General features: G+C 43.6%; 4 long non-coding RNA genes, 12 other non-coding genes and 1 pseudogene across 20 annotated transcripts; 1 reads left to right on the top strand and 16 right to left on the bottom strand.

Annotated features, from left to right (window-relative positions):
- The first annotated feature begins 1,721 nt into the window (after window positions 1-1,721).
- LOC112842871 (uncharacterized) lies at window positions 1,722-2,383 on the top strand. Its single transcript, XR_003214900.1, has 2 exons — window positions 1,722-1,962; window positions 2,088-2,383. It is a non-coding gene; the product is annotated as an uncharacterized LOC112842871 (long non-coding RNA).
- Window positions 2,384-14,490: 12,107 nt separating this feature from the next.
- On the bottom strand, window positions 14,491-14,654 carry LOC112842995 (U1 spliceosomal RNA). The gene has a single exon (XR_003215085.1). It is a non-coding gene; the product is annotated as a U1 spliceosomal RNA (small nuclear RNA).
- A 180-nt stretch (window positions 14,655-14,834) lies between these two features.
- On the bottom strand, window positions 14,835-14,998 carry LOC112843000 (U1 spliceosomal RNA). Its single transcript, XR_003215090.1, has one exon. It is a non-coding gene; the product is annotated as a U1 spliceosomal RNA (small nuclear RNA).
- Window positions 14,999-15,052: 54 nt separating this feature from the next.
- On the bottom strand, window positions 15,053-18,971 carry LOC109195605 (uncharacterized). Of its 4 annotated transcripts, XR_003214898.1 has the most exons (5): window positions 18,145-18,971; window positions 17,981-18,069; window positions 16,173-17,901; window positions 16,009-16,068; window positions 15,053-15,929 (listed from the first exon to the last, which is right to left on the bottom strand). It is a non-coding gene; the product is annotated as an uncharacterized LOC109195605 (long non-coding RNA). The 4 variants fall into 4 exon arrangements; XR_003214899.1 differs by having other exon boundaries at window positions 15,053-15,377; window positions 15,503-17,901; XR_003214897.1 differs by having other exon boundaries at window positions 15,053-16,097.
- On the bottom strand, window positions 15,178-15,349 carry LOC112843011 (U1 spliceosomal RNA). Its single transcript, XR_003215100.1, has one exon. It is a non-coding gene; the product is annotated as a U1 spliceosomal RNA (small nuclear RNA).
- LOC112842989 (U1 spliceosomal RNA) lies at window positions 16,463-16,626 on the bottom strand. The gene has a single exon (XR_003215079.1). It is a non-coding gene; the product is annotated as a U1 spliceosomal RNA (small nuclear RNA).
- Window positions 16,807-16,969, bottom strand: LOC112843005 (U1 spliceosomal RNA). The gene has a single exon (XR_003215095.1). It is a non-coding gene; the product is annotated as a U1 spliceosomal RNA (small nuclear RNA).
- LOC112843016 (U1 spliceosomal RNA) lies at window positions 17,150-17,321 on the bottom strand. The gene has a single exon (XR_003215105.1). It is a non-coding gene; the product is annotated as a U1 spliceosomal RNA (small nuclear RNA).
- Window positions 18,435-18,598, bottom strand: LOC112842992 (U1 spliceosomal RNA). Its single transcript, XR_003215082.1, has one exon. It is a non-coding gene; the product is annotated as a U1 spliceosomal RNA (small nuclear RNA).
- Window positions 18,779-18,942, bottom strand: LOC112843003 (U1 spliceosomal RNA). Its single transcript, XR_003215093.1, has one exon. It is a non-coding gene; the product is annotated as a U1 spliceosomal RNA (small nuclear RNA).
- A 150-nt stretch (window positions 18,972-19,121) lies between the features above and the next one.
- LOC112842874 (uncharacterized) lies at window positions 19,122-20,545 on the bottom strand. The gene is made up of 2 exons (XR_003214905.1): window positions 20,298-20,545; window positions 19,122-20,218 (listed from the first exon to the last, which is right to left on the bottom strand). It is a non-coding gene; the product is annotated as an uncharacterized LOC112842874 (long non-coding RNA).
- On the bottom strand, window positions 19,123-19,286 carry LOC112842994 (U1 spliceosomal RNA). The gene has a single exon (XR_003215084.1). It is a non-coding gene; the product is annotated as a U1 spliceosomal RNA (small nuclear RNA).
- On the bottom strand, window positions 19,467-19,638 carry LOC112843015 (U1 spliceosomal RNA). Its single transcript, XR_003215104.1, has one exon. It is a non-coding gene; the product is annotated as a U1 spliceosomal RNA (small nuclear RNA).
- A 205-nt stretch (window positions 20,546-20,750) lies between the features above and the next one.
- Window positions 20,751-20,913, bottom strand: LOC112843004 (U1 spliceosomal RNA). Its single transcript, XR_003215094.1, has one exon. It is a non-coding gene; the product is annotated as a U1 spliceosomal RNA (small nuclear RNA).
- On the bottom strand, window positions 20,752-22,468 carry LOC112842872 (uncharacterized). 2 transcript variants are annotated; one of them, XR_003214902.1, is made up of 3 exons: window positions 22,088-22,468; window positions 21,924-22,012; window positions 20,752-21,845 (listed from the first exon to the last, which is right to left on the bottom strand). It is a non-coding gene; the product is annotated as an uncharacterized LOC112842872 (long non-coding RNA). The 2 variants fall into 2 exon arrangements; XR_003214901.1 differs by having other exon boundaries at window positions 21,924-22,468.
- Window positions 21,094-21,265, bottom strand: LOC112843014 (U1 spliceosomal RNA). The gene has a single exon (XR_003215103.1). It is a non-coding gene; the product is annotated as a U1 spliceosomal RNA (small nuclear RNA).
- Window positions 22,378-22,512, bottom strand: LOC112843010 (uncharacterized; annotated as a pseudogene).
- Between the last annotated feature and the right edge of the window lie 2,542 nt (window positions 22,513-25,054).

Here is a 25,054-nt window from a genome sequence, read left to right as displayed (position 1 = left end):
CAGCAGAAAATAAATAAAATCAAAGACTAGCGGTCCTGTTGCTCTATTTTCACCTGTAAAGCAGGACTGGGGTAGGCGGAGGTTTACCCTGGTGCAGGTGTGCCACGGCGGTCAGTGGAAGAATCCGCGAGTTTCTCTGTGAATTTCACATTACGTCATAGTACACTCGGTGCTTGCTTGGAAGTTTAGGGGTTTTTTTCACTGTAAAAAGAAGTTTTCTTCCCACGCACAATGGACGCTAATGTTTTTGTCACTTTTTATGGAATCAAACTCAAAATAAGGTCAGTACTTCCACGCTTTAAACGCTGCATGCTACACTCTGTCCCGCACTCGATATATTATGATCTGCAGACAGCTGTTGTCACGAACGTCGCACTCGCTTACGTCACTGTCATGAGACGTTCTCGCAAAAAATCACGGTTTTAGTAACGCAGTAACGCAGCGTTCCTACGTGAAAGTAACGGTAATCTAATTACCGTTTTTGCAATAGTAATCCCTTACATTACTCGTTACTTGAAAAAAGTAATCAGATTACAGTAACGCGTTACAAGTAACGCGTTACTGCCCATCTCTGGATGCAACAGGACTGAAGAAATAATCATCCTTCCCTCTTTGTATAACCAGCTTTGAACTGTTTTTGTCTGCTGAGCTGATCGTGAATGATCGACTCTTCCAAACTATTTTATTATTAAAACAAAACAAAACTGCTGATGTCACGTCAAAGGAGAGAGAGAGACCTGATGAAACAGCTGGCTGAAGAAAACAAACCACCAACTAAAGAAGAGGAGACAGCAGCAGCATGTATGTGCTCTGTCTTATATTTGACTCTATTTCTACTTCCTGCTGCTTTATTTATGTCTTCTTTATTTTTATGTGACGTTTGTTAAAAACATCTTTGATAAAAGCAGGTCCATCCATGTTACTGCTGTTTTTATAATCACAATACTTTAGTAATGCCTGAGGAATTTTATTATAGTTTTGATCTCTGTTTGTCTCCTGATGTCTCTTTTGTTTAATTTAGCCTCAGGTTCTCTCTTCTCGTTCCACCCGGTGGGGAGAAGCAGACCGCCCCGACTCCGCAGCAGCAGGGAGGCCCCACATTCCAGACCCCAGTCGGATGGCCAACTCCTCCTCCTAGCCCCCCGCTCCAGCAGGCCGCAGAGAACGGGGTGTAGGAAGACTCCAAACCTCCCTCCACCCGCTCATATGTAGTGTTGATGTATGTGTGTTCTAAGGTGCATTTAAAACCCAGGAGGGCATGGAGCTACCTGCCAGAGCAGCAGGTAAGCGTATAGCCCCTCCTGCTAGCCCTCAAATTCTACGTGTATTTAAAATTGAGAGGTGGGCAGCGACGCCAGGGGTGAGGTGTACACCCTGATGGTGATTGGAATCCGTGTAGCGTGCCCACCCCCAAGATCCTATATGTATGTGTAATGAGAGTGTGAGTAATGTGAATGTCTAAGTTGTGGGATAAAATTGAGGCAGAGGCAGCCAGAAGGGGACAGAGGGGGGGATGTCTCCTCTGCACCCTGGTGACACACCCCTACCCAAGGCCCTGCATGTGTGGGTGATTGTGGTGGAGCGGGAAGAGGGAGGCAGCTGGAGATGGGGAGGGAAGGAAGGGGGGGGCAAGTGACCCCTCCCTGGGGTCAGCTCCCCCGCTGACCCCAGTAGGCACCCCCATACTCTGCAACCCGCCAGGGAAAGGGGGGCCCATCCTCTGTGAACTCTTCATCAGTGATAAATCCTCAGTCCTGTATCATGTTCATGAAGGTGTTGAGGTGTCAGAGTCTCAGAATGCAAAGTTTTCAGGACGAGTCCAGAGTGACAAAGACGCCCTCAGAGAAGGACGAATCAGACATCAGCTGTCCAGACTCAGGACTGATGACTCGGGTCTGTACCTGTGTGAGGTGAACACTGATTATGGCTTCAGTGTTGGAAGATGTCGACTCAACGTCACTGGTGAGATGAGTGAAACTTTAAAACGTGAGGATCGGTCATATTTTAGTTGAACTTTAGGATAATAAACTTTGGTGAATAGATTTTATGAACTTTCAGGATAAAATAATATTTTCTGTCCTTTCCAGCAGCTGCTGCTGAGACCAAACATCAAACTCCAACTATGAACCCACAGACAGAGAGTCGAGGAAGCATCTGTTGTGGGTTTTTGGGTGGCATGTACACCTATGAACCTATATATCTATCTGCACTGAAGATATATACTGTAACCTTCATGTAGACTCTTAAGCACAAGCCGTTTTGCCTTCACCAGGGTTTATTAAGGTGGTACAGTAACAGGGCAGTGTTACAGAGAGAGTTCTCCTGAATAACTCCCGCCAATACACACTCAACATCTTTCACGCACAGCCAAAACTTGTCTATTCTCACTGATGCTTAAAAAACAGTAACATTATAACAGAGATGTTGGAGAACAAGTGGGAAGTTACCCAGCAGCAGGGGTGGGATTATTGGCCCCTATAAAGAGGGGTCAGAGGAGACCGGGGCTCTTCTCTTTCTAACTGTCTCTGAGTGGCTCTGCTGTCTGTGCTTACGGCTCTACATCCTGGGGTTTGCTTTGCTTGCTTTATTATGTGTTGTCTTGCTGTTATGTGTATGTACTTTTTTTGTTTTTCATATGATTCAGTGCATTAAACTCTGTTCCAAGAATTCTAGTCTGTTCCTAAGGATCTTTTCCACTAACAGAAGTCAAAAAGTTGTGGTTTTTCAGTCCTGTTTGATCAGGCCTGCTCCTCGACTGGCTCCCCACAGGGATTTGCGCCTTGACACTTCTTATTTTTCCAGGACACAAATATGTGTGAGAGCAGGTGTGGAAACAAGAGCGTTGTAAAGTTTGCTGATGACTGTTACTGTGAGTCAGCTCCAGGATAATAACAGCAACCATGTCCCAGTCATTGATGATGCTGTTAGACGCTGTGATGAGTCCTGTCTTCATAAAACACACACTGATTTTAGGATACGTCCATTAAGGGTCTATTTCCTGGATGGAGAAAGTTTCCCAGAGGATATAAATCCACTTCCAGACAGTAGCGAATGTGTGGGCTTTAACTGGCAGGGGACGGTAACACCACCCTGTACCTGCTTACCCTTACTGGATATTTATTCAAGAGTAAGACAGGAGCCCACACAACAAGTCTGTGGTGTGTTTCATCAAGTATGAGTAGGAAATGAACTCTCCTGTGTGCAAAGTTTGTATGAGGTCTGTCAAATGAGCCAGAGACCAGGTTTGTGTTTCACTCAGCTGCTTTTAAAACCTCCTCTCAGACTCACTGCATTACAAAAACAAAGATTACTTTCTGATTTTACATATCTTCATGGTTCATGGAGAAATCTTGTGTTGAGTTCGAGTCTTTGTCCAGAATGTGAATTTATCTTTAATGAGTACAAATTTAGTCCTGTTAGTTAGCTTAGTTTTAAGATAAATGTATGCATTGTTCTGTGTGTGTGTGACATTAATGTAAGTGTTGTTTATTGTTGTTTGTATGCTGTGTGTAAAAAGAATAAAGTGTGTGAAACCTGAGGCTGCAGTTCATTCCTGTGCTTTGTGAATATCTGCATCTGATCGACTGCTGTGTGTCCTCAGAGAAGCTTCAGCAAGGTGGCCATTACAAAGAGCCCCACTAAGTCCAGTCCCACCAGTAATCACTGCTTCAGCTCCATCAGCTCACAGAAATAATCCAACCACAGTAAAGAGGACTTATTGTTTACTGTGTTTAATAAATCTCAACAGCAGATTCTGTCATGCTCCTCGGTCATTAGACCCAGCGTTTTGTGTTTAATAGTATTATCTTATGTTTTGGATTAAGTCTTGTTTTCTTGTTCTCAGGGTTTTGGTTCTTGTGTTTAGTGTCGTTATACCTACTTGTGTCCTCCCCCAGTGCTCTGTTCATGTCCCTGAGTTTGTGTTTGTGAATTTCCTGTTTTACTTTGAAGGTCTGTGTCTCTTGTGTCTAATTAAGTTCAGCTGTGTCATATCTGCTCTTCATCCCGTGTTTGTATGTTTTCAGGTTTGTTCTTTAGTTTTTCCCAGTTTGGGTTATGTTTTAGCTCTGCAATAAAGCTCACTCACATCACAGCCAGTGCCAGCATTTTGGGCCCTTCCTCACAACACCACACGACTGCTGCCACAGCCGTGACAGAGTCAGTGTCTGCAGCTTTATATTCATGCTGCTCTGAAACGCTGAAGGAATGTCTACAGTCTAGATCTCCATGATTTAACAGGACTGGAGACTTCAAAGCTCCCTGTAGCTGTGTGGGTGTTTGTATAGGCTTCATGGATTTATACATTTACTGGATATATGTGTGTTTCCTTTAATCCTTCATTGTTTCTTTACACACATGATGCAGTTCTGTGATTTAAGTTGCAGAAAGAGGATGTAAAAACCTCTGAAAGAAAAAGTGCTGCAAATCCACTCTTCTAAGCTGATGTGTTTTCTGTCATACCAGATGCAACTTTCTGCATCATCTTTCAACATCCTTATACTTATGACCACATGTTTGTCCCATAAAGGAGAAATCATTTCAGCTTATACCGTTTCTATTTACGAAAATCTCGCTCTCGCTCAGTATTATTATTATTATTATTATTATTATTATCTAGACCAATCTAAACTATCCAGTCACTTAAACACTGGAACCTAAAGTGTAATTAAATAAATGTGATATAAATATATAAATCATATATTAATATCTAATGAGAGAAAGGGAGAGACAGGCTGGTGGGTGAGCTCCTTTCACTCATATCAGTAGAGAGAGAGCGGCACACTGAGCTGTGACCTCCTTAAAATGTCTCAATAAAAACCCCCAAGGAGCAAGGAGGAACCTCCAAAAGTTGATTCTGTTCATCTGGTCGTAGTGTTTTCATCCCTGTTTTATAATTTTTCTACTTTCAAATGAAAATGTGATTTACAGCATCAGGTGACATTAACACCTCTGTCACCTGCTGCTCTAATACTGCACCGCCATAAAGAAAATATTTGTAATATTAAAAGAAATGATAGAAAAACACATCCGGGGTTTGATGAGTTTTTTTCTTTTCCCTTTTTTATTCTCACTGATGCTTCAGGTGTGAATATCTCATAAACAAGAGGCAGCAGGTTCACTATGACCCAAACTCCAGAATCAGTAAAACATCATGTCAGTGTTACAAGATACAAACTCCACAGCAGTGGAAAATTTGATCTTTTTTAAAGATTACATTTGATTAATTGTTTTCATTTGTATATAGATATATTTAAAATTAATAAAAAAATAAAACCTAATGCTGTGCCAGCTTCTAGCTTAGTTTGACAGTGTGTAGAACAAACCTGATGAAAACTTAAAGTCAGCCAAACACATCCAAAGTTTGAGGCTGGGAGGAAAAAAACGAAGCCGACTGAGCCCAAAATCAGCTGCAACCCTGTGTGGTTATTACAGTAAACACAGCAGTCTTTTCTCTTTATGTTTTATTTTATAAAGTGATTTATTGTGAGCAACACAAATGTGAAGGGGGGGGGGAATTTTGTTTTGGCACACTGTTCATTACAGTCACAGCTTGTGGTCTTTAACAGTCTCAGTGTTTTTCTTTTCATGTTTGTGTGAGAATTTCCCCAAATCATGTGATGATCATGATTACTGACAGTCTGGTATGAAAAGTTGTTTTGTTTGGAGCTGTGCAGGTTTTGTCTGTGTCATTGTTTCATAGAAAAGCGTCATCAAGATGTAGTCATAGCCAGAGGCCAGCAGGTGTCACTGTGGAGATGGTTTCAGATTGTTTTGACACTTCAATATAATTCCTGCACAAATGCTTTAGTGTTTCATGAAGCCTCGCTTTGCCCATCACTAGTAAGCAGGCACCAAGTGCTGTTACTGCCTGCTGCACACACCATCTTATGCTTATCATTTTTGTTCTATAACCCCTTTAGCCCTTGTTTTCCATATGTGTACATTTATAATGCACATCACCAACCAAAACAATCTTCTTTCACTCATCTTTTCTTTAAACAACCATATCTTACTGCTTTTGTATTATTTTCAATATCAAACCCAAGTTTATCCATCTTCTGTCTTATTTCAATCATCCTGTAACATGATATCAACAGATGATCAAGAGTTTAGTCCTCATCACAATTCTCCATAGGGCATTTCTTTGTAGTAACGAAACAACTCCACTGAACCACAGCTCTTACTGGGAGACGTCCGACAGAGATAAGCCACACTGTATCTCTCATGTTCTCAGATATTACTTTGTCATATATGTTTTTAACTATTTTCTGATTTTCTTCTTTTCAGCAAACTTATATTGTATCATTCCTTCATTTTTTTTCCAGATTGATTTTATTATATTTTTGTTTTGAGTTTAATTGTAAAAGATTTAAACCACACAGTTTCCACTGATGTACAAAACAACGGGAGTGCAAGTTTAAAGTATGGCACTCCCGTTCGGGCTCTCCCTTTCCTTTTTTTCCCACAAGGATTCTCCCCTTGGATCCAGTGGGTGCTTCGCTCTAATGCGCTGTATACATTTTTCAAAAAGGGAATCATCAAAATGACACCAAGATCTGGCGCTCCTAATCCTCCATTTTTTTTTTCCTTTGTACATTAATTTCCTCTGCGTTACTTTGCGGTTTGTCCCCCAGATCAATTTAGTATGGAGGACCACAAGAGCCACGCGCATCGAAATAAAAATTTCTGTGCTTTAATAATGAATTGTAGAATAAATTCTGCAATTGTAAATTCATTTTTGAATTCCAATTTAATAAACTGCATTTCAAAATCCTTTTTCCAATTGCATTTCAAAATCCTTTTTCCAATTGCACTTTAATAAACTGCATTTTAAAATCCTTTTTTCAGTTGCAATTTAATAAACTGCAGTTCAAAATCCTTTTTCCACTTGCAATTAATAAACTGCAGTTCAAAATCCTTTTTCCACCTGCAATTTAATAAACTGCAGTTCAAAATCCTTTTTCCACTTGCAATTTAATAAACTGCAGTTCAAAATCCTTTTTCCACTTGCAATTTAATAAACTGCAGTTGGGAAAATCCTTTTTCCACCTGCAATTTAATAAACTGCAGTTCAAGTCCTTTTCCACTTGCAATTTAATAAACTGCAGTTCAAAATCCCTTTCCACTTGCAATTAATAAACTGCAGTTCAAAATCCATTTCCTTTCCTGTTCGCTCCGGATTAGCTGCTGGATTAGCTCCTGGATTAGCTCTTCGATTAACAACTTGCTGGAGGCTATTCAAATTAGCCACACCGTGGGATGTAAGGAGCTCTCTGATTGGTTGGTCAGACACAGGCTGTCTGCCAGCCTGGATTTTTCTAGCTCATAGCTTCTCCCTGCTAGGAAGCGTGTGTGCTTGTACAAAGGCCGTTCAGCGTCGGGATTTACACTCGGCTCGACACGGATAAGTGAAGAATGAAGGACCCTGCAGCGAAACGGAGAGCCAACCTCTGACTGAGTGCTGTCTACACATTCTGACCACCTGTTGAAGGTAAGGTGCTAACGTGGCTAACGCTAGCATCACCGCACGTAGCCCCGTTATTTTAAGATCATCTTAGCTAATGAAAGTTTTACGTCGCAGCTGTACGAGCTCGCTACGTGTTTTGTAAGCTGCTGTGCTCTTCACAAAATAAAGCTGGAAGCAGCTCAGACTGTTAGAACCAGCACTGAGGCCTGTTACATTTATACAGTGTTAGAGCAATGGCTGCAACCTACAGCCTTTAAACTAGCGATTACAATGCTGACAGTAAACTCGTCAGTCCAGATGTTACCACATTACTCTATGGTACTTAGAGTTAAAACAACTGAGACAGGCTGTTAAAATAACAGCTGTCAGTTCTCTCATTCAACATATAAAGACTGGAGATCACACTACTGATTTCAGTTCATTTAATATGTGAGTGCACAGATTCATTCTCAACTGGACATAAATGATGATCAAGGTGTTAAATGATGAATTCATCAAATCCCAGCTCTAACACAGTGCGCTGAATCTTAGCTTTGATGTCCAGTATATTCTAATCAGTGCAATGTAAGCATTCACGAACCTATAGTATCTACACCTGTGTGGCAAATGTGTGGTAAAGATACAGATAATGAAATTTAATTATTAATACAATATACATCATGAAAATGAAAGCTGAAATTGATTCAGTTTAGTACTTTTCTCTGTATGCTCTGTGATTATAAAGGCCTTAAATTCTGTGATATATACTGTAAATGATTTTCACAGAGGTCTTAAAGTACTTAAATCACTGCTGATAGTCTGGTTGTTTATATTTTCACGTTTTGTGTCTGTAGGGCTGTTGATACGATTTGGACTCCTCTGGGAGATGAGGACACACCCACATCTGTTCCATACTGCAGCCATGGATGGTGTTACAGCTCTGAGTCAGCTTTGGGCCATCAGACGCACACACTGGAAAACCAGCACCTGGACTTCATGCAGGAGAGACGGCCTCAGTGATGGACTCTGCATCCTCTACTTTACCTCTAATCTCTTTCTTCTTTAACACACAATTAAAATCACTCCAAAAGAGTGTAAACTTACTGAGGAAGTCTCTAACTTGTACACATTTGTACTTTTACTTGTTTTATGAGTTATTTTTAAGAAGAGTAAAGTTATTCACATAAAGTTGTTATTCTTCTGTATTTATTCTTTTGTATCATGTACCACAGTCATACTGAACTTTACAGACCTGGTGAATTGGAGAAAACAAAGATCACCACCACACACACACACACATATTCATTCAGCTTCAGCAGTATTTCTATTCATCTTATGAATTCCAGTCTAATGTCAATTCACTGAGTTCAGTTTTGGTCTTAAATCCAGAGAATACCACCTGGTTCAACAATCTTTTTATCTGATTATTGGCAAAATGTTTTCTTCTGAAACCGAAAGAAAACATTTTGGCTCAATTTCAGCCTCAGGCAAAATTGAGCCCAAAGAACAACAACAAAGTTTAGTTCCTCTGGATTTTCCATGGAAAATTGTTTTATCACTCATCCAGGTGACTTCTCCAGTGTCACGGATGAGTGATGAATGTATCTCCCACTGGAAACCATTGTGTCCAGTTAAAGTCAATCGACTTTTTTAAGGAGAGTTGTTAGATGCTGTGTCATGAGGACATGGGTTTAACTTGCAGCACAACACAAAGCTGCCATACTGGATCAACGATCAAAACACTTAATTGAGCAGAATTAAGCAAAATGTAATATCCTCATATGATGACACATCACACATGATCCAGCATTGTTCTAAGAATGCAAACTTTTTATTGGAAGTTTCCACAGCTGCCAGAAAGGGACAGATTTCTGTCTGGTCTTAATGAGTGGTCGTTGCTCTCTCGTTTTCTCTGGAATTGCTGCACAGAGGATGTAACACCCATGATAAGCCTGAGGTGTGTGTCCTTGTCAGAATCAGCCATCTCAGCTTCCAGTAAGGAAAAGTGGAACCAGAAGATATTCAAATGCATCTCCTCACAGCTGCTGATGAATTCTACAAAAACAAAGTTGTTAAAAACATTTGCAGGTGAATCACCACTGATTTATCAGTGACATCCATTTACTCAAAAATTACTGACAAGTGGATAACTAGAATATATATATATATAATTTCAAAATGTCCTGTACAAAATGGAACTGTATATGACAAATGTGGTGTGGTGCTTGTGGAATTTTTAACAAGGACCCTACAAAACTTTACAGTACTCATGCTGCCAAACTTTTGACAGCTAGGTGTGCAGTAGGGCTGGGTATCGTCACTGATTTCTAGAATCGATTCAATTCCGATTCACAAGGTCCCGAATCGATTCGATCCACGATTCGATTAAATTCGATTTGAATCTGGGAAATTTTGACAGAAATATAATTCAGATCAGTACATTGACATATTTTTGTATCTATAAAAAGGAAGCTGACACACGCAAGACTTTATCAAAGGTGTGAGCGTCACAGCAGATGCTTTTGTGTCAAAGTAGCTGAAGATAAAACATAAAAACATGAAGGTGGTTTCCTGGCCTGGGATTTTATAAAATATTCTGCAGTACATCAAAAACGAAAGAAAACCATTAATCAACATATGAACGTTACCTCTGACGTTACAGTGGTTTTATTAGAGACACGGCTGAGCGTTTTGCATTTTGCATAATTTTAAAAAGTTTAAATTTGTTCAGTATTGAACGGCAGAAATTCTGTTTCTTTCGGAAGAATGTAAAATGAAAAAACAAAACAAAAAAAAAAAACAGCGGCCGACAGCGCTGTAAACAACAGAGTTACTGTTAATGCGAATAATGCAGAAAACAGTACACAGAGAGAGAGAGGGAGCTGTGCATGACGTGTGATTTTATCGTGGGTGAAGCAAAACAGTAAAAGTCAGAGGGAATTCATGACGATGTTTACGTGAAGCGTAGTTTGGATCTTCTTTTGCTGCTGCTTCGGTCAATATTGTTTGGAGAGAGATAAAACTAACAGCTTTAGAATCAGCGCAAAAAGGGCGTGAACACAAAGTGCTACCCGCCGAAATATCAGAATCAGGGAGCTGTCAGCTTTCAGCACCGACCGTGTCCGTGCAGTTGTTGTGCCAGAAAGTGATTGCCGTCCGTGGGAACGCGCGCAGACGCTTAAAGCTGCAGCGCCCGTCGGGTGAGAAAGGCGACATCTCACTGATTCTGATCCGCGGGTCCGCGCTGTGTGTTTACGTCCTTGTGCAGAATCCGTGTACCTGATCTCATTTACTGTCTTAGCTGTTTGGTGGTTGTTGAAATTTTGTGAGGTTTCACTCGAGATTCTGGCGTTTCGGGCAAAATAAATTTATATTAAAAAAATCGACTCAGGATTTTAATGAATCGATTTCACGTTATCCAAGCCAGAATCGATTTTAATCGATGAATCGATTATTAAAACCCACCCCTAGTGTGCAGTTCCTGCTTTAAATGCATTCAAAATCTAAGTGATAAGAGGCCAGAAATGTTTGAACTCGCTTATGAACCTACATCACTGAGGCAGTCTCTCCTGCATGAAGTCCAGGTGCTGGTTTTCCAGTGTGTGCGTCTGATGGCCCAAAGCTGACTCAGAGCTGTAACACCATCCATGGCTGCAGTATGGAACAGATGTGGGTGTGTCCTCATCTCCCAGAGGAGTCCAAATCGTCATCAAACAGCCCTACAGACACAAAAACATGTGAAAATGTAAACAACCAGACTATCAGCAGTGATTTAAGTACTTTAAGACCTCTGTGAAAATTATTTACAGTATATGTCACAGAATTTAAGGCCTTTATAATCACAGAGCATACAGAGAAAAGTACTAAACTGAATCAATTTCAGCTTTCATTTTTCATGATGTATATTGTATTAATAATTAAATTTCATTATCTGTATCTTTACCACACATTTGCCACACAGGTGTAGATACTATAGGTTCGGTGAATGCTTACATTGCACTGATTAGAATATACTGGACATTCAAAGCTAAGATTCAGCGCGCTGTGTTAGAGGCTGGGATTTGATGAATTCATCATATATACAACCTTTGATCATCATTTATGTCCAGTTGAGAATGAATCTGTGCACTCACATATTAAATGAACTGAAATCAGTAGTGTGATCTCCAGTCTTGATATAAGGAATGGGAGAACTGACAGCTGTTATTTTAATCAGCCTGTCTCAGTTGTTTTTAACTCTAAGTACCATAGAGTAATGTGGTAACATCTGGACTGACGAGTTTACTGTCAGCATTGTAATCGCTATTTTAAAGGCTGTGGGTTGCAGCCATTGCTTTAACACTGTATAAATGTAACAGGCCTCAGTGCTGGTTCTAACAGTCTGAGCTGCTTCCAGCTTTATTTGTGAAGAGCACAGCAGCTTACAAAACACGTAGCGAGCTTGTACAGCTGCGACGTAAAACTTTCATTAGCTAAGATGACCTTAAAATAACGGGGCTAGGTGCGGTGATGCTAGCGTTAGCCACGTTAGCACCTTACCTTCAACAGGTGGTCAGACTGTGTAGACAGGCACTCAGTCAGAGGTTGGCTCTCCGTTTCGCTGCAGGGTCCCTTCATTCTTCACATATCCGTGTAGAGCCGAGTGTAAATCCCGACGCTAAACGGCCTTTGTACAAGCACACACGCTTCGTAGCAGGGCGAAGCTATGAGCTAGAAAAATCCAGGCTGGCAGACAGCCTGTGTCTGACCAACCAATCAGAGAGCTCCTTACATCCCACGGTGTGGCTAATTTGAATAGCCTCCAGCAAGTTGTTAATCGAAGAGCTAATCCAGGAGCTAATCCAGCAGCTAATCCCGGAGCGAACAGGAAAGGGAAATGGATTTTGACCTGCAGTTTATTAAATTGCAAGTGGAAAAAGGATTTTGAACTGCAGTTTATTAAATTGCAAGTGGAAAAAGGATTTTGAACTGCAGTTTATTAAATTGCAGGTGGAAAAAGGATTTGAACTGCAGTTTATTAAATTGCAAGTGGAAAAAGGATTTTGAACTGCAGTTTATTAAATTGCAAGTGGAAAAAGGATTTTGAACTGCAGTTTATTAAATTGCAAGTGGAAAAAAGGATTTTGAACTGCAGTTTATTAAATTACAGGTGGAAAAGGATTTTGAACTGCAGTTTATTAAATTGCAAGTGGAAAAGGATTTTGAACTGCAGTTTATTAAATTGCAAGTGGAAAAAGGATTTTGAACTGCAGTTTATTAAATTGCAAGTGGAAAAAGGATTTTGAACTGCAGTTATTAAATTGCAAGTGGAAAAAGGATTTTGAACTGCAGTTTATTAAATTACAGGTGGAAAAAGGATTTTGAACTGCAGTTTATTAAATTGCAAGTGGAAAAAGGATTTTGAACTGCAGTTTATTAAATTGCAAGTGGAAAAAGGATTTTGACCTGCAGTTTATTAAATTGCAAGTGGAAAAAAGGATTTTGAACTGCAGTTTATTAAATTACAGGTGGAAAAAGGATTTTGAACTGCAGTTTATTAAATTGCAAGTGGAAAAAGGATTTTGAACTGCAGTTTATTAAATTGCAAGTGGAAAAAGGATTTTGAACTGCAGTTTATTAAATTGCAAGTGGAAAAAGGATTTTGAACTGCAGTTTATTAAATTGCAACTGAAAAAAGGATTTTAAAATGCAGTTTATTAAAGTGCAATTGGAAAAAGGATTTTGAAATGCAATTGGAAAAAGGATTTTGAAATGCAGTTTATTAAACTGGAATTCAAAAATGAATTTACAATTGCAGAATTTATTCTACAATTCATTATTAAAGCACAGAAATTTTTATTTCGATGCGCGTGGCTCTTGTGGTCCTCCATACTTTTCACCTGGTGCTGTACAACAAAAGAAGCGTGGAAAACGACCCACCACCTACGGTCCCACAGCCGCTGGTAGATCCTCCGTCCACTACAATAAAAATACAGAACATACACATTAAAAGGTGAAAAACATGGGACACAAACAGGCTCTCAACCTACAAAACAAAAAAAAGAAACAATTAAAGGAAAACCAAAGTCTGTGATACAACACACCCAGATATACACCACAGAGCACTGGTTAGAAATACTTTCGCTCGGCGAACCAGCCCACAGCTGGTGCTGGGTCCGATTGTCCTTGGTCTGCTCGGTCTCACACAACTTCCCACAGCTGGGAGAAAGGGGAGAGGCAGTACCAGTTTGTATAACCAGCCCAATATACAGCCGAGAATCGCCCCGGCCAGCCACAAAAAGCTGGAGCGAACGATAGTCCAAGAGGGCGTGGCAAGGCAAGCTACAAGGAAAAACCGGGCCGCCGACAGATTAACCGTAATATAACCAAAACAACACAAAACAAAAGAGGGCAAAACAAAATCAAACAAACAAGATCAACAAAACAAGACAGCAGCAGAGCAGGCGCCCGACTCTCTACGTAACCAAAGCAGGCGGTTGGTCCCCGAGAGGGCACGGCAGCAATCAAACCCTACAAATAAGAAAAAGGCAAAACTAACCTTAATCTTCTTTAATTTACAAAACTAGCAGCTATAAAATAAGCGGCTTACCCCAGAACTTGGAGGCACTGTACTGCACGGCGGATGCACTCACGCGTCTCCTCACCACGGCTGGATCAAAGGAAAGAAAAACAGCCGCGCTGTAGCGGGCCGCAAAAATATAACTACTAATTGCCGACGTTAGGGAGAAATCAGAAATCGAAGGGGAGACCTACCTGTAGCAATCACATGACCTGATCGCCTCAGTAATTTAACCAACAAGCCAGCGTCTACCGCTGTATCGCACCAGAAGCTCGGGAGGAAATAATCCAACGAGAAAACCCGGCTTCCCTTTATACAGGTACACGCCGCCCTGTAATCAATATACAGGTGGACTCCTGTAAGCGCGGAGCGGGAGCAAGCACAGGAGAGCGAGAGAGAGAGAAAGCAGTAGCGCAAGTGGGGGCGAAAGAGAAAGGAAAAGCGAGTAGCCCCTCCGTCTACATTTGCTATTGGACACAAGAGTGAGGGGAGAGCGCGAACGCAGTCCCCCACTACCACAAATTATGCAGTTGAGATTCCCGCATGTGGGGAATTCACAGGGGTCAGCACAACCGCAGTGCAATGGCTGAGCCTCGCCCTGGGCGAACCACCTTCGTGATCATGGTATCCCCCCTGCCAGGTAAGTATGAGTTGGCAGTGTGGGAGACAGGGGTCCCCTTTCCACATGCAGCACTCTGGCTGATGGTGCCTAGCACGCATAATGCCTGAATCCAGTGACGGTGAGCACGCCATTGCATTTTGTCCCAGTTCAATGGCCAGACAGAGAGAAGAGCAGACACATGGATCTTTGCTTTTGGACACAAGAGTGAGGGGAGAGCGCGAACGCAGTCCCCCACTACCACAAATTATGCAGTTGAGATTGCCGCATTTGGGGAATTCACAGGGGTCAAGACAACCGCAGTGCAATGGCTGAGCCTCGCCCTGGGCGAACCACCTTCGTGATGATGGTATCGCCCCTGCCAGGTAAGTATGAGTTGGCAGTGTGGGAGACAGGGGTCCCTTTCCACATGCAGCACTCTGGCTGATGGTGCCTAGCACGCATAATGCCTGAATCCAGTGACGGTGAGCACGCCATTGCGTTTTGTCCCAGTTCAAAGGCCAGACGGAGAGAAGAGCAGACACATGGATCTTTGCTTTTGGACACAAGAGTGAGGGGAGAGCGCGAACGCAGTCCCCCACTACCACAAATTATGCAGTTGAGATTCCCGCATGTGGGGAATTCACAGGGGTCAGCACAACCACACAAAGGAAACCTACTACAGTCTTTTCACCTGGTGCTGTACAACAAAAGAAGCGTGGAAAACGACCCACCACCTACGGTCCCACAGCCGCTGGTAGATCCTCCGTCCACTACAATAAAAATACAGAACATACACATTAAAAGGTGAAAAACATGGGACACAAACAGGCTCTCAACCTACAAAACAAAAAAAAGAAACAATTAAAGGAAAACCAAAGTCTGTGATACAACACACCCAGATATACACCACAGAGCACTGGTTAGAAATACTTTCGCTCGGCGAACCAGCCCACAGCTGGTGCTGGGTCCGATTGTCCTTGGTCTGCTCGGTCTCACACAACTTCCCACAGCTGGGAGAAAGGGGAGAGGCAGTACCAGTTTGTATAACCAGCCCAATATACAGCCGAGAATCGCCCCGGCCAGCCACAAAAAGCTGGAGCGCACGATAGTCCAAGAGGGCGTGGCAAGGCAAGCTACAATGAAAAACCGGGCCGCCGACAGATTAACCGTAATATAACCAAAACAACACAAAACAAAAGAGGGCAAAACAAAATCAAACAAACAAGATCAACAAAACAAGACAGCAGCAGAGCAGGCGCCCGACTCTCTACGTAACCAAAGCAGGCGGTTGGTCCCCGAGAGGGCACGGCAGCAATCAAACCCTACAAATAAGAAAAAGGCAAAACTAACCTTAATCTTCTTTAATTTACAAAACTAGCAGCTATAAAATAAGCGGCTTACCCCAGAACTTGGAGGCACTGTACTGCACGGCGGATGCACTCACGCGTCTCCTCACCACGGCTGGATCAAAGGAAAGAAAAACAGCCGCGCTGTAGCGGGCCGCAAAAATATAACTACTAATTGCCGACGTTAGGGAGAAATCAGAAATCGAAGGGGAGACCTACCTGTAGCAATCACATGACCTGATCGCCTCAGTAATTTAACCAACAAGCCAGCGTCTACCGCTGTATCGCACCAGAAGCTCGGGAGGAAATAATCCAACGAGAAAACCCGGCTTCCCTTTATACAGGTACACGCCGCCCTGTAATCAATATACAGGTGGACTCCTGTAAGCGCGGAGCGGGAGCAAGCACAGGAGAGCGAGAGAGAGAGAAAGCAGTAGCGCAAGTGGGGGCGAAAGAGAAAGGAAAAGCGAGTAGCCCCTCCGTCTACATTTGCTATTGGACACAAGAGTGAGGGGAGAGCGCGAACGCAGTCCCCCACTACCACAAATTATGCAGTTGAGATTCCCGCATGTGGGGAATTCACAGGGGTCAGCACAACCGCAGTGCAATGGCTGAGCCTCGCCCTGGGCGAACCACCTTCGTGATCATGGTATCGCCCCTGCCAGGTAAGTATGAGTTGGCAGTGTGGGAGACAGGGGTCCCCTTTCCACATGCAGCACTCTGGCTGATGGTGCCTAGCACGCATAATGCCTGAATCCAGTGACGGTGAGCACGCCATTGCGTTTTGTCCCAGTTCAAAGGCCAGACGGAGAAAAGAGCAGACACATGGATCTTTGCTTTTGGACACAAGAGTGAGGGGAGAGCGCGAACGCAGTCCCCCACTACCACAAATTATGCAGTTGAGATTCCCGCATGTGGGGAATTCACAGGGGTCAGCACAACCGCAGTGCAATGGCTGAGCCTCGCCCTGGGCGAACCACCTTCGTGATCATGGTATCCCCCTGCCAGGTAAGTATGAGTTGGCAGTGTGGGAGACAGGGGTCCCCTTTCCACATGCAGCACTCTGGCTGATGGTGCCTAGCACGCATAATGCCTGAATCCAGTGACGGTGAGCACGCCATTGCATTTTGTCCCAGTTCAAAGGCCAGACGGAGAGAAGAGCAGACACATGGATCTTTGCTTTTGGACACAAGAGTGAGGGGAGAGCACGAACGCAGTCCCCCACTACCACAAATTATGCAGTTGAGATTCCCGCATGTGGGGAATTCACAGGGGTCAGCACAACCACACAAAGGAAACCTACTACAGTCTTTTCACCTGGTGCTGTACAACAAAAGAAGCGTGGAAAACGACCCACCACCTACGGTCCCACAGCCGCTGGTAGATCCTCCGTCCACTACAATAAAAATACAGAACATACACATTAAAAGGTGAAAAACATGGGACACAAACAGGCTCTCAACCTACAAAACAAAAAAAAGAAACAATTAAAGGAAAACCAAAGTCTGTGATACAACACACCCAGATATACACCACAGAGCACTGGTTAGAAATACTTTCGCTCGGCGAACCAGCCCACAGCTGGTGCTGGGTCCGATTGTCCTTGGTCTGCTCGGTCTCACACAACTTCCCACAGCTGGGAGAAAGGGGAGAGGCAGTACCAGTTTGTATAACCAGCCCAATATACAGCCGAGAATCGCCCCGGCCAGCCACAAAAAGCTGGAGCGAACGATAGTCCAAGAGGGCGTGGCAAGGCAAGCTACAAGGAAAAACCGGGCCGCCGACAGATTAACCGTAATATAACCAAAACAACACAAAACAAAACAGGGCAAAACAAAATCAAACAAACAAGATCAACAAAACAAGACAGCAGCAGAGCAGGCGCCCGACTCTCTACGTAACCAAAGCAGGCGGTTGGTCCCCGAGAGGGCACGGCAGCAATCAAACCCTACAAATAAGAAAAAGGCAAAACTAACCTTAATCTTCTTTAATTTACAAAACTAGCAGCTATAAAATAACCGGCTTACCCCAGAACTTGGAGGCACTGTACTGCACGGCGGATGCACTCACGCGTCTCCTCACCACGGCTGGAGCAAAGGAAAGAAAAACAGCCGCGCTGTAGCGGGCCGCAAAAATATAACTACTAATTGCCGACGTTAGGGAGAAATCAGAAATCGAACGGGAGACCTACCTGTAGCAATCACATGACCTGATCGCCTCAGTAATTTAACCAACAAGCCAGCGTCTACCGCTGTATCGCACCAGAAGCTCGGGAGGAAATAATCCAACGAGAAAACCCGGCTTCCCTTTATACAGGTACACGCCGCCCTGTAATCAATATACAGGTGGGCTCCTGTAAGCGCAGAGCGGGAGCAAGCACAGGAGAGCGAGAGAGAGAGAAAGCAGTAGCGCAAGTGGGGGCGAAAGAGAAAGGAAAAGCGAGTAGCCCCTCCGGCTACATTTGCTTTTGGACACAAGAGTGAGGGGAGAGCGCGAACGCAGTCCCCCACTACCACAAATTATGCAGTTGAGATTTCCGCATGTGGGGAATTCACAGGGGTCAGCACAACCGCAGTGCAATGGCTGAGCCTCGCCCTGGGCGAACCACCTTCGTGATCATGGTATCCCCCCTGCCAGGTAAGTATGAGTTGGCAGTGTGGGAGACAGGGGTCCCCTTTCCACATGCAGCACTCTGGCTAATGGTGCCTAACACGCATAATGCCTGAATCCAGTGACTGTGAGCACGCCATTGCATTTTGTCCCAGTTCAAAGGCCAGACGGAGAGAAGAGCAGACACATGGATCTTTGCTTTTGGACACAAGAGTGAGGGGAGAGCACGAACGCAGTCCCCCACTACCACAAATTATACAGTTGAGATTCCCGCATGTGGGGAATTCACAGGGGTCAGCACAACCGCAGTGCAATGGCTGAGCCTCGCCCTGGGTGAACCACCTTCGTGATCATGGTATCGCCCCTGCCAGGTAAGTATGAGTTGACAGTGTGGGAGACAGGGGTCCCCTTTCCACATGCAGCACTCTGGCTGATGGTGCCTAGCACGCATAATGCCTGAATCCAGTGACTGTGAGCACGCCATTGCATTTTGTCCCAGTTCAATGGCCAGACAGAGAGAAGAGCAGACACATGGATCTTTGCTTTTGGACACAAGAGTGAGGGGAGAGCGCGAACGCAGTCCCCCACTACCACAAATTATGCAGTTGAGATTCCCGCATGTGGGGAATTCACAGGGGTCAGCACAACCGCAGTGCAATGGCTGAGCCTCGCCCTGGGCGAACCACCTTCGTGATCATGGTATCCCCCCTGCCAGGTAAGTATGAGTTGGCAGTGTGGGAGACAGGGGTCCCCTTTCCACATGCAGCACTCTGGCTGATGGTGCCTAGCACGCATAATGCCTGAATCCAGTGACGGTGAGCACGCCATTGCATTTTGTCCCAGTTCAAAGGCCAGACGGAGAGAAGAGCAGACACATGGATCTTTGCTTTTGGACACAAGAGTGAGGGGAGAGCACGAACGCAGTCCCCCACTACCACAAATTATGCAGTTGAGATTCCCGCATGTGGGGAATTCACAGGGGTCAGCACAACCACACAAAGGAAACCTACTACAGTCTTTTCACCTGGTGCTGTACAACAAAAGAAGCGTGGAAAACGACCCACCACCTACGGTCCCACAGCCGCTGGTAGATCCTCCGTCCACTACAATAAAAATACAGAACATACACATTAAAAGGTGAAAAACATGGGACACAAACAGGCTCTCAACCTACAAAACAAAAAAAAGAAACAATTAAAGGAAAACCAAAGTCTGTGATACAACACACCCAGATATACACCACAGAGCACTGGTTAGAAATACTTTCGCTCGGCGAACCAGCCCACAGCTGGTGCTGGGTCCGATTGTCCTTGGTCTGCTCGGTCTCACACAACTTCCCACAGCTGGGAGAAAGGGGAGAGGCAGTACCAGTTTGTATAACCAGCCCAATATACAGCCGAGAATCGCCCCGGCCAGCCACAAAAAGCTGGAGCGAACGATAGTCCAAGAGGGCGTGGCAAGGCAAGCTACAAGGAAAAACCGGGCCGCCGACAGATTAACCGTAATATAACCAAAACAACACAAAACAAAAGAGGGCAAAACAAAATCAAACAAACAAGATCAACAAAACAAGACAGCAGCAGAGCAGGCGCCCGACTCTCTACGTAACCAAAGCAGGCGGTTGGTCCCCGAGAGGGCACGGCAGCAATCAAACCCTACAAATAAGAAAAAGGCAAAACTAACCTTAATCTTCTTTAATTTACAAAACTAGCAGCTATAAAATAAGCGGCTTACCCCAGAACTTGGAGGCACTGTACTGCACGGCGGATGCACTCACGCGTCTCCTCACCACGGCTGGAGCAAAGGAAAGAAAAACAGCCGCGCTGTAGCGGGCCGCAAAAATATAACTACTAATTGCCGACGTTAGGGAGAAATCAGAAATCGAAGGGGAGACCTACCTGTAGCAATCACATGACCTGATCACCTCAGTAATTTAACCAACAAGCCAGCGTCTACCGCTGTATCGCACCAGAAGCTCGGGAGGAAATAATCCAACGAGAAACCCGGCTTCCCTTTATACAGGTACACGCCGCCCTGTAATCAATATACAGGTGGACTCCTGTAAGCGCGGAGCGGGAGCAAGCACAGGAGAGCGAGAGAGAGAGAAAGCAGTAGCGCAAGTGGGGGCGAAAGAGAAAGGAAAAGCGAGTAGCCCCTCCGTCTACATTTGCTATTGGACACAAGAGTGAGGGGAGAGCGCGAACGCAGTCCCCCACTACCACAAATTATGCAGTTGAGATTCCCGCATGTGGGGAATTCACAGGGGTCAGCACAACCGCAGTGCAATGGCTGAGCCTCGCCCTGGGCGAACCACCTTCGTGATCATGGTATCCCCCTGCCAGGTAAGTATGAGTTGGCAGTGTGGGAGACAGGGGTCCCCTTTCCACATGCAGCACTCTGGCTGATGGTGCCTAGCACGCATAATGCCTGAATCCAGTGACGGTGAGCACGCCATTGCATTTTGTCCCAGTTCAAAGGCCAGACGGAGAGAAGAGCAGACACATGGATCTTTGCTTTTGGACACAAGAGTGAGGGGAGAGCACGAACGCAGTCCCCCACTACCACAAATTATGCAGTTGAGATTCCCGCATGTGGGGAATTCACAGGGGTCAGCACAACCACACAAAGGAAACCTACTACAGTCTTTTCACCTGGTGCTGTACAACAAAAGAAGCGTGGAAAACGACCCACCACCTACGGTCCCACAGCCGCTGGTAGATCCTCCGTCCACTACAATAAAAATACAGAACATACACATTAAAAGGTGAAAAACATGGGACACAAACAGGCTCTCAACCTACAAAACAAAAAAAAGAAACAATTAAAGGAAAACCAAAGTCTGTGATACAACACACCCAGATATACACCACAGAGCACTGGTTAGAAATACTTTCGCTCGGCGAACCAGCCCACAGCTGGTGCTGGGTCCGATTGTCCTTGGTCTGCTCGGTCTCACACAACTTCCCACAGCTGGGAGAAAGGGGAGAGGCAGTACCAGTTTGTATAACCAGCCCAATATACAGCCGAGAATCGCCCCGGCCAGCCACAAAAAGCTGGAGCGAACGATAGTCCAAGAGGGCGTGGCAAGGCAAGCTACAAGGAAAAACCGGGCCGCCGACAGATTAACCGTAATATAACCAAAACAACACAAAACAAAACAGGGCAAAACAAAATCAAACAAACAAGATCAACAAAACAAGACAGCAGCAGAGCAGGCGCCCGACTCTCTACGTAACCAAAGCAGGCGGTTGGTCCCCGAGAGGGCACGGCAGCAATCAAACCCTACAAATAAGAAAAGGCAAAACTAACCTTAATCTTCTTTAATTTACAAAACTAGCAGCTATAAAATAACCGGCTTACCCCAGAACTTGGAGGCACTGTACTGCACGGCGGATGCACTCACGCGTCTCCTCACCACGGCTGGAGCAAAGGAAAGAAAAACAGCCGCGCTGTAGCGGGCCGCAAAAATATAACTACTAATTGCCGACGTTAGGGAGAAATCAGAAATCGAAGGGGAGACCTACCTGTAGCAATCACATGACCTGATCGCCTCAGTAATTTAACCAACAAGCCAGCGTCTACCGCTGTATCGCACCAGAAGCTCGGGAGGAAATAATCCAACGAGAAAACCCGGCTTCCCTTTATACAGGTACACGCCGCCCTGTAATCAATATACAGGTGGACTCCTGTAAGCGCGGAGCGGGAGCAAGCACAGGAGAGTGAGAGAGAGAGAAAGCAGTAGCGCAAGTGGGGGCGAAAGAGAAAGGAAAAGCGAGTAGCCCCTCCGTCTACATTTGCTATTGGACACAAGAGTGAGGGGAGAGCGCGAACGCAGTCCCCCACTACCACAAATTATGCAGTTGAGATTCCCGCATGTGGGGAATTCACAGGGGTCAGCACAACCGCAGTGCAATGGCTGAGCCTCGCCCTGGGCGAACCTATTTTCTATTTTCTATTTTCAAAATTTTTTTATTGTTCATAACACAAAAAAACAGTACAAATTCTTAAACTTTGAACAAAAACAAAAAAATGCAAAGAAGGAAATCCACAAACTCTCCAATGAATAAGAATAAAAATAAAATTAAACTTTAAAAATTAAAGATTTCCATAAGGGGTCCCATATTTCAATTTTTTCCAACTAAACAATCATATTTTTTTATGCACCTTTCTTCAAAGGCATATTTTCTCTCAGAAAATAATCATTCAACAAGGTAAGAGCACTATTTACCACAACTCGTGCAGATATTTCATATTTTTTAAAAACACAAATATTTCTCGCTCTCCATAATGCGTCTTTCACACAATTCACAATTATCCACCAACGGTCTTCCTCTCCCCCCCCCTTGCCCTTCAAAATCCCATACATTATACACTCATATGTTAGATCTCCTTTATATAACTCTTTCAACCGGAGTCGTAGTAAACACCACACCTTCTTAGCAAAGGGACATTCCCAAAACAAGTGCTTAACCGTCTCGTCATTTCCACATCTCAACCTTGGGCACTGTGCACTCTTCGTGCATGCTCTTGCTTTCAAAAACGCTCTTGTAGGCAAGCATTCCAATACTGCCTGCCAAGCTAAGTCTTTATGAATATTTAACAAAACCTTATTGTTAACGTTAAGCCATGCCATTTTACATAGGTTTTCTGGAAGTTTCCCTACTGGAGTCATTCTATCCGTTGAAAATAATAGTTCTTCAATATTAGACCTGGTTATAGCCTGGGGCATAATTTGAAATGAAAAACACTTTAATGATTTTATCACTATGTCATAGACTACTGGATATTGGTCAGAAAAGGGGGTACTAAGGGGGCATCTCCTGCCCCATGCATTCAAAACTCTCTGTCCAATCCAAAATCTTGTAAAATAAGGCCAAATCAAATCATTAAAGTCACTAAAACAAGCCTTAAGGACTGGAGTAATAAACATTGCATTAAGTTTAGATGCAACCTCTGGAACAGCTCTTCCCCCAATTTTTATTGGTCTATACATAATGTCTCTCTTCAATCTTTCATGTTGGCTTCCCCAAAGGAAGCGAAACATGGCCTTCCGCAGGGAGGCCAACATCCTATAAGGAATCGGCAATATAGTTGCTAAACAAGCTAAAGACGCGATTACTTCAGCTTTCAACACCAAAACTTTGCCTACAAAGGAAAGCTCTCTGTCTTTCCATCCCAACAGCTTCCCCTGTATTTTGGGTAGTTTCATATTCCAATTCTTAAATTGCATATCCGTTCCAATTTCCACCCCTAAAATTTTTATTGTTTCAAATTTTCCGGTCAATCCCCAATTTTCTTTAGTCTCTCGCCAGTTAAAATAAATAACTTCGCTCTTACTTTTATTAATTTTCATTCCAGAAGCTGCCGTAAAGGCTTCACAAACTGACAGACTTCTGTCTATCGACATATTATCTGTAAGTACCAAAGTTGTATCATCCATGTACATAGTGAATTTTATTTCCTTCCCCCCACTACCTGGGGGGGTTAACCCTGTAATTGAGTTATCCAGTCTTAAAGCACATGCAAGTGACTCCATTACCAATATAAACAAAATAGGGGACAACGGACATCCCTGACGTACCCCCGACTTGACCGCAACTGGATCGGTAAACATTCCATTAACAACCACCACACTACTACAGCTACTATATAACACATGAATCCATCTCCTAAAACCTTCCCCAAAACCCAAAATTTCAAGAACCTTCATCAAAAACTTGTGATTAACATTATCAAAAGCTTTTTCTAGATCAATACCTAAAACGCAAAGGGGAATATTCCGCTCCTGGCTATAAAAATAACTCTCTCTTATAATAGCCAAGCTGTCTGTCATCTTCCGTCCCAATATCCCACATGTTTGTTCTACCCCAATAAGTTTAGGTACAACCGCCTGCAACCGAAAAAATAAAGCTTTTGTTAAAATTTTTGTGTCCACACCTAACAGTGTTAGGGGTCTCCAATTTCTTAAATCTTGTTTTGAGCCCTTCTTCCACAACAGTGAAATCATCCCTTTATTCATAGACAACGGTAAAACCTTTTTGTCCCAAGATTCTTTGTAAACTAAGAGCAAAGAGGAGCTAAGCTGTTCCCAAAAGGTAAAATAGTACTCTTTAGGCAAACCATCCAGTCCTGGTGCCTTATTATTTTGCATACTCAGCATTGCTCTTGTAATTTCCTCTATAGTTACATCTTCTTCTAACAGAATACTGTCAGCCAAATCTAATGTTTGTGATAACTTTGAAAGAAAGAATGTTGCTATTTCTTCATCAATATCTTGTTCTTTATATAAATTGTTATAAAAAGAATGAGTCAGTTCAAGAATTTCTTGTGTGCTTTCCGCTTCCTTCTCTTCATCATCCCTCAAACAATCAATAATTGGTCTGGATTTATGCAATTTCTTAAAAAAATACCTGGTACATTTTTCATTTTCTTCAAAATGCTTTACTCTACTCCTTATTAATACCCCTTTGCTTTTCTCATTCAGACACACC

Source organism: Oreochromis niloticus, linkage group LG18 (genome assembly GCF_001858045.2).
Source record: "Oreochromis niloticus isolate F11D_XX linkage group LG18, O_niloticus_UMD_NMBU, whole genome shotgun sequence".
NCBI lineage: Eukaryota > Metazoa > Chordata > Actinopteri > Cichliformes > Cichlidae > Oreochromis > Oreochromis niloticus.
The sequence above is the reverse complement of the archived record's forward strand: the minus strand, read 5'-3'. Positions and strand labels throughout refer to the sequence as shown.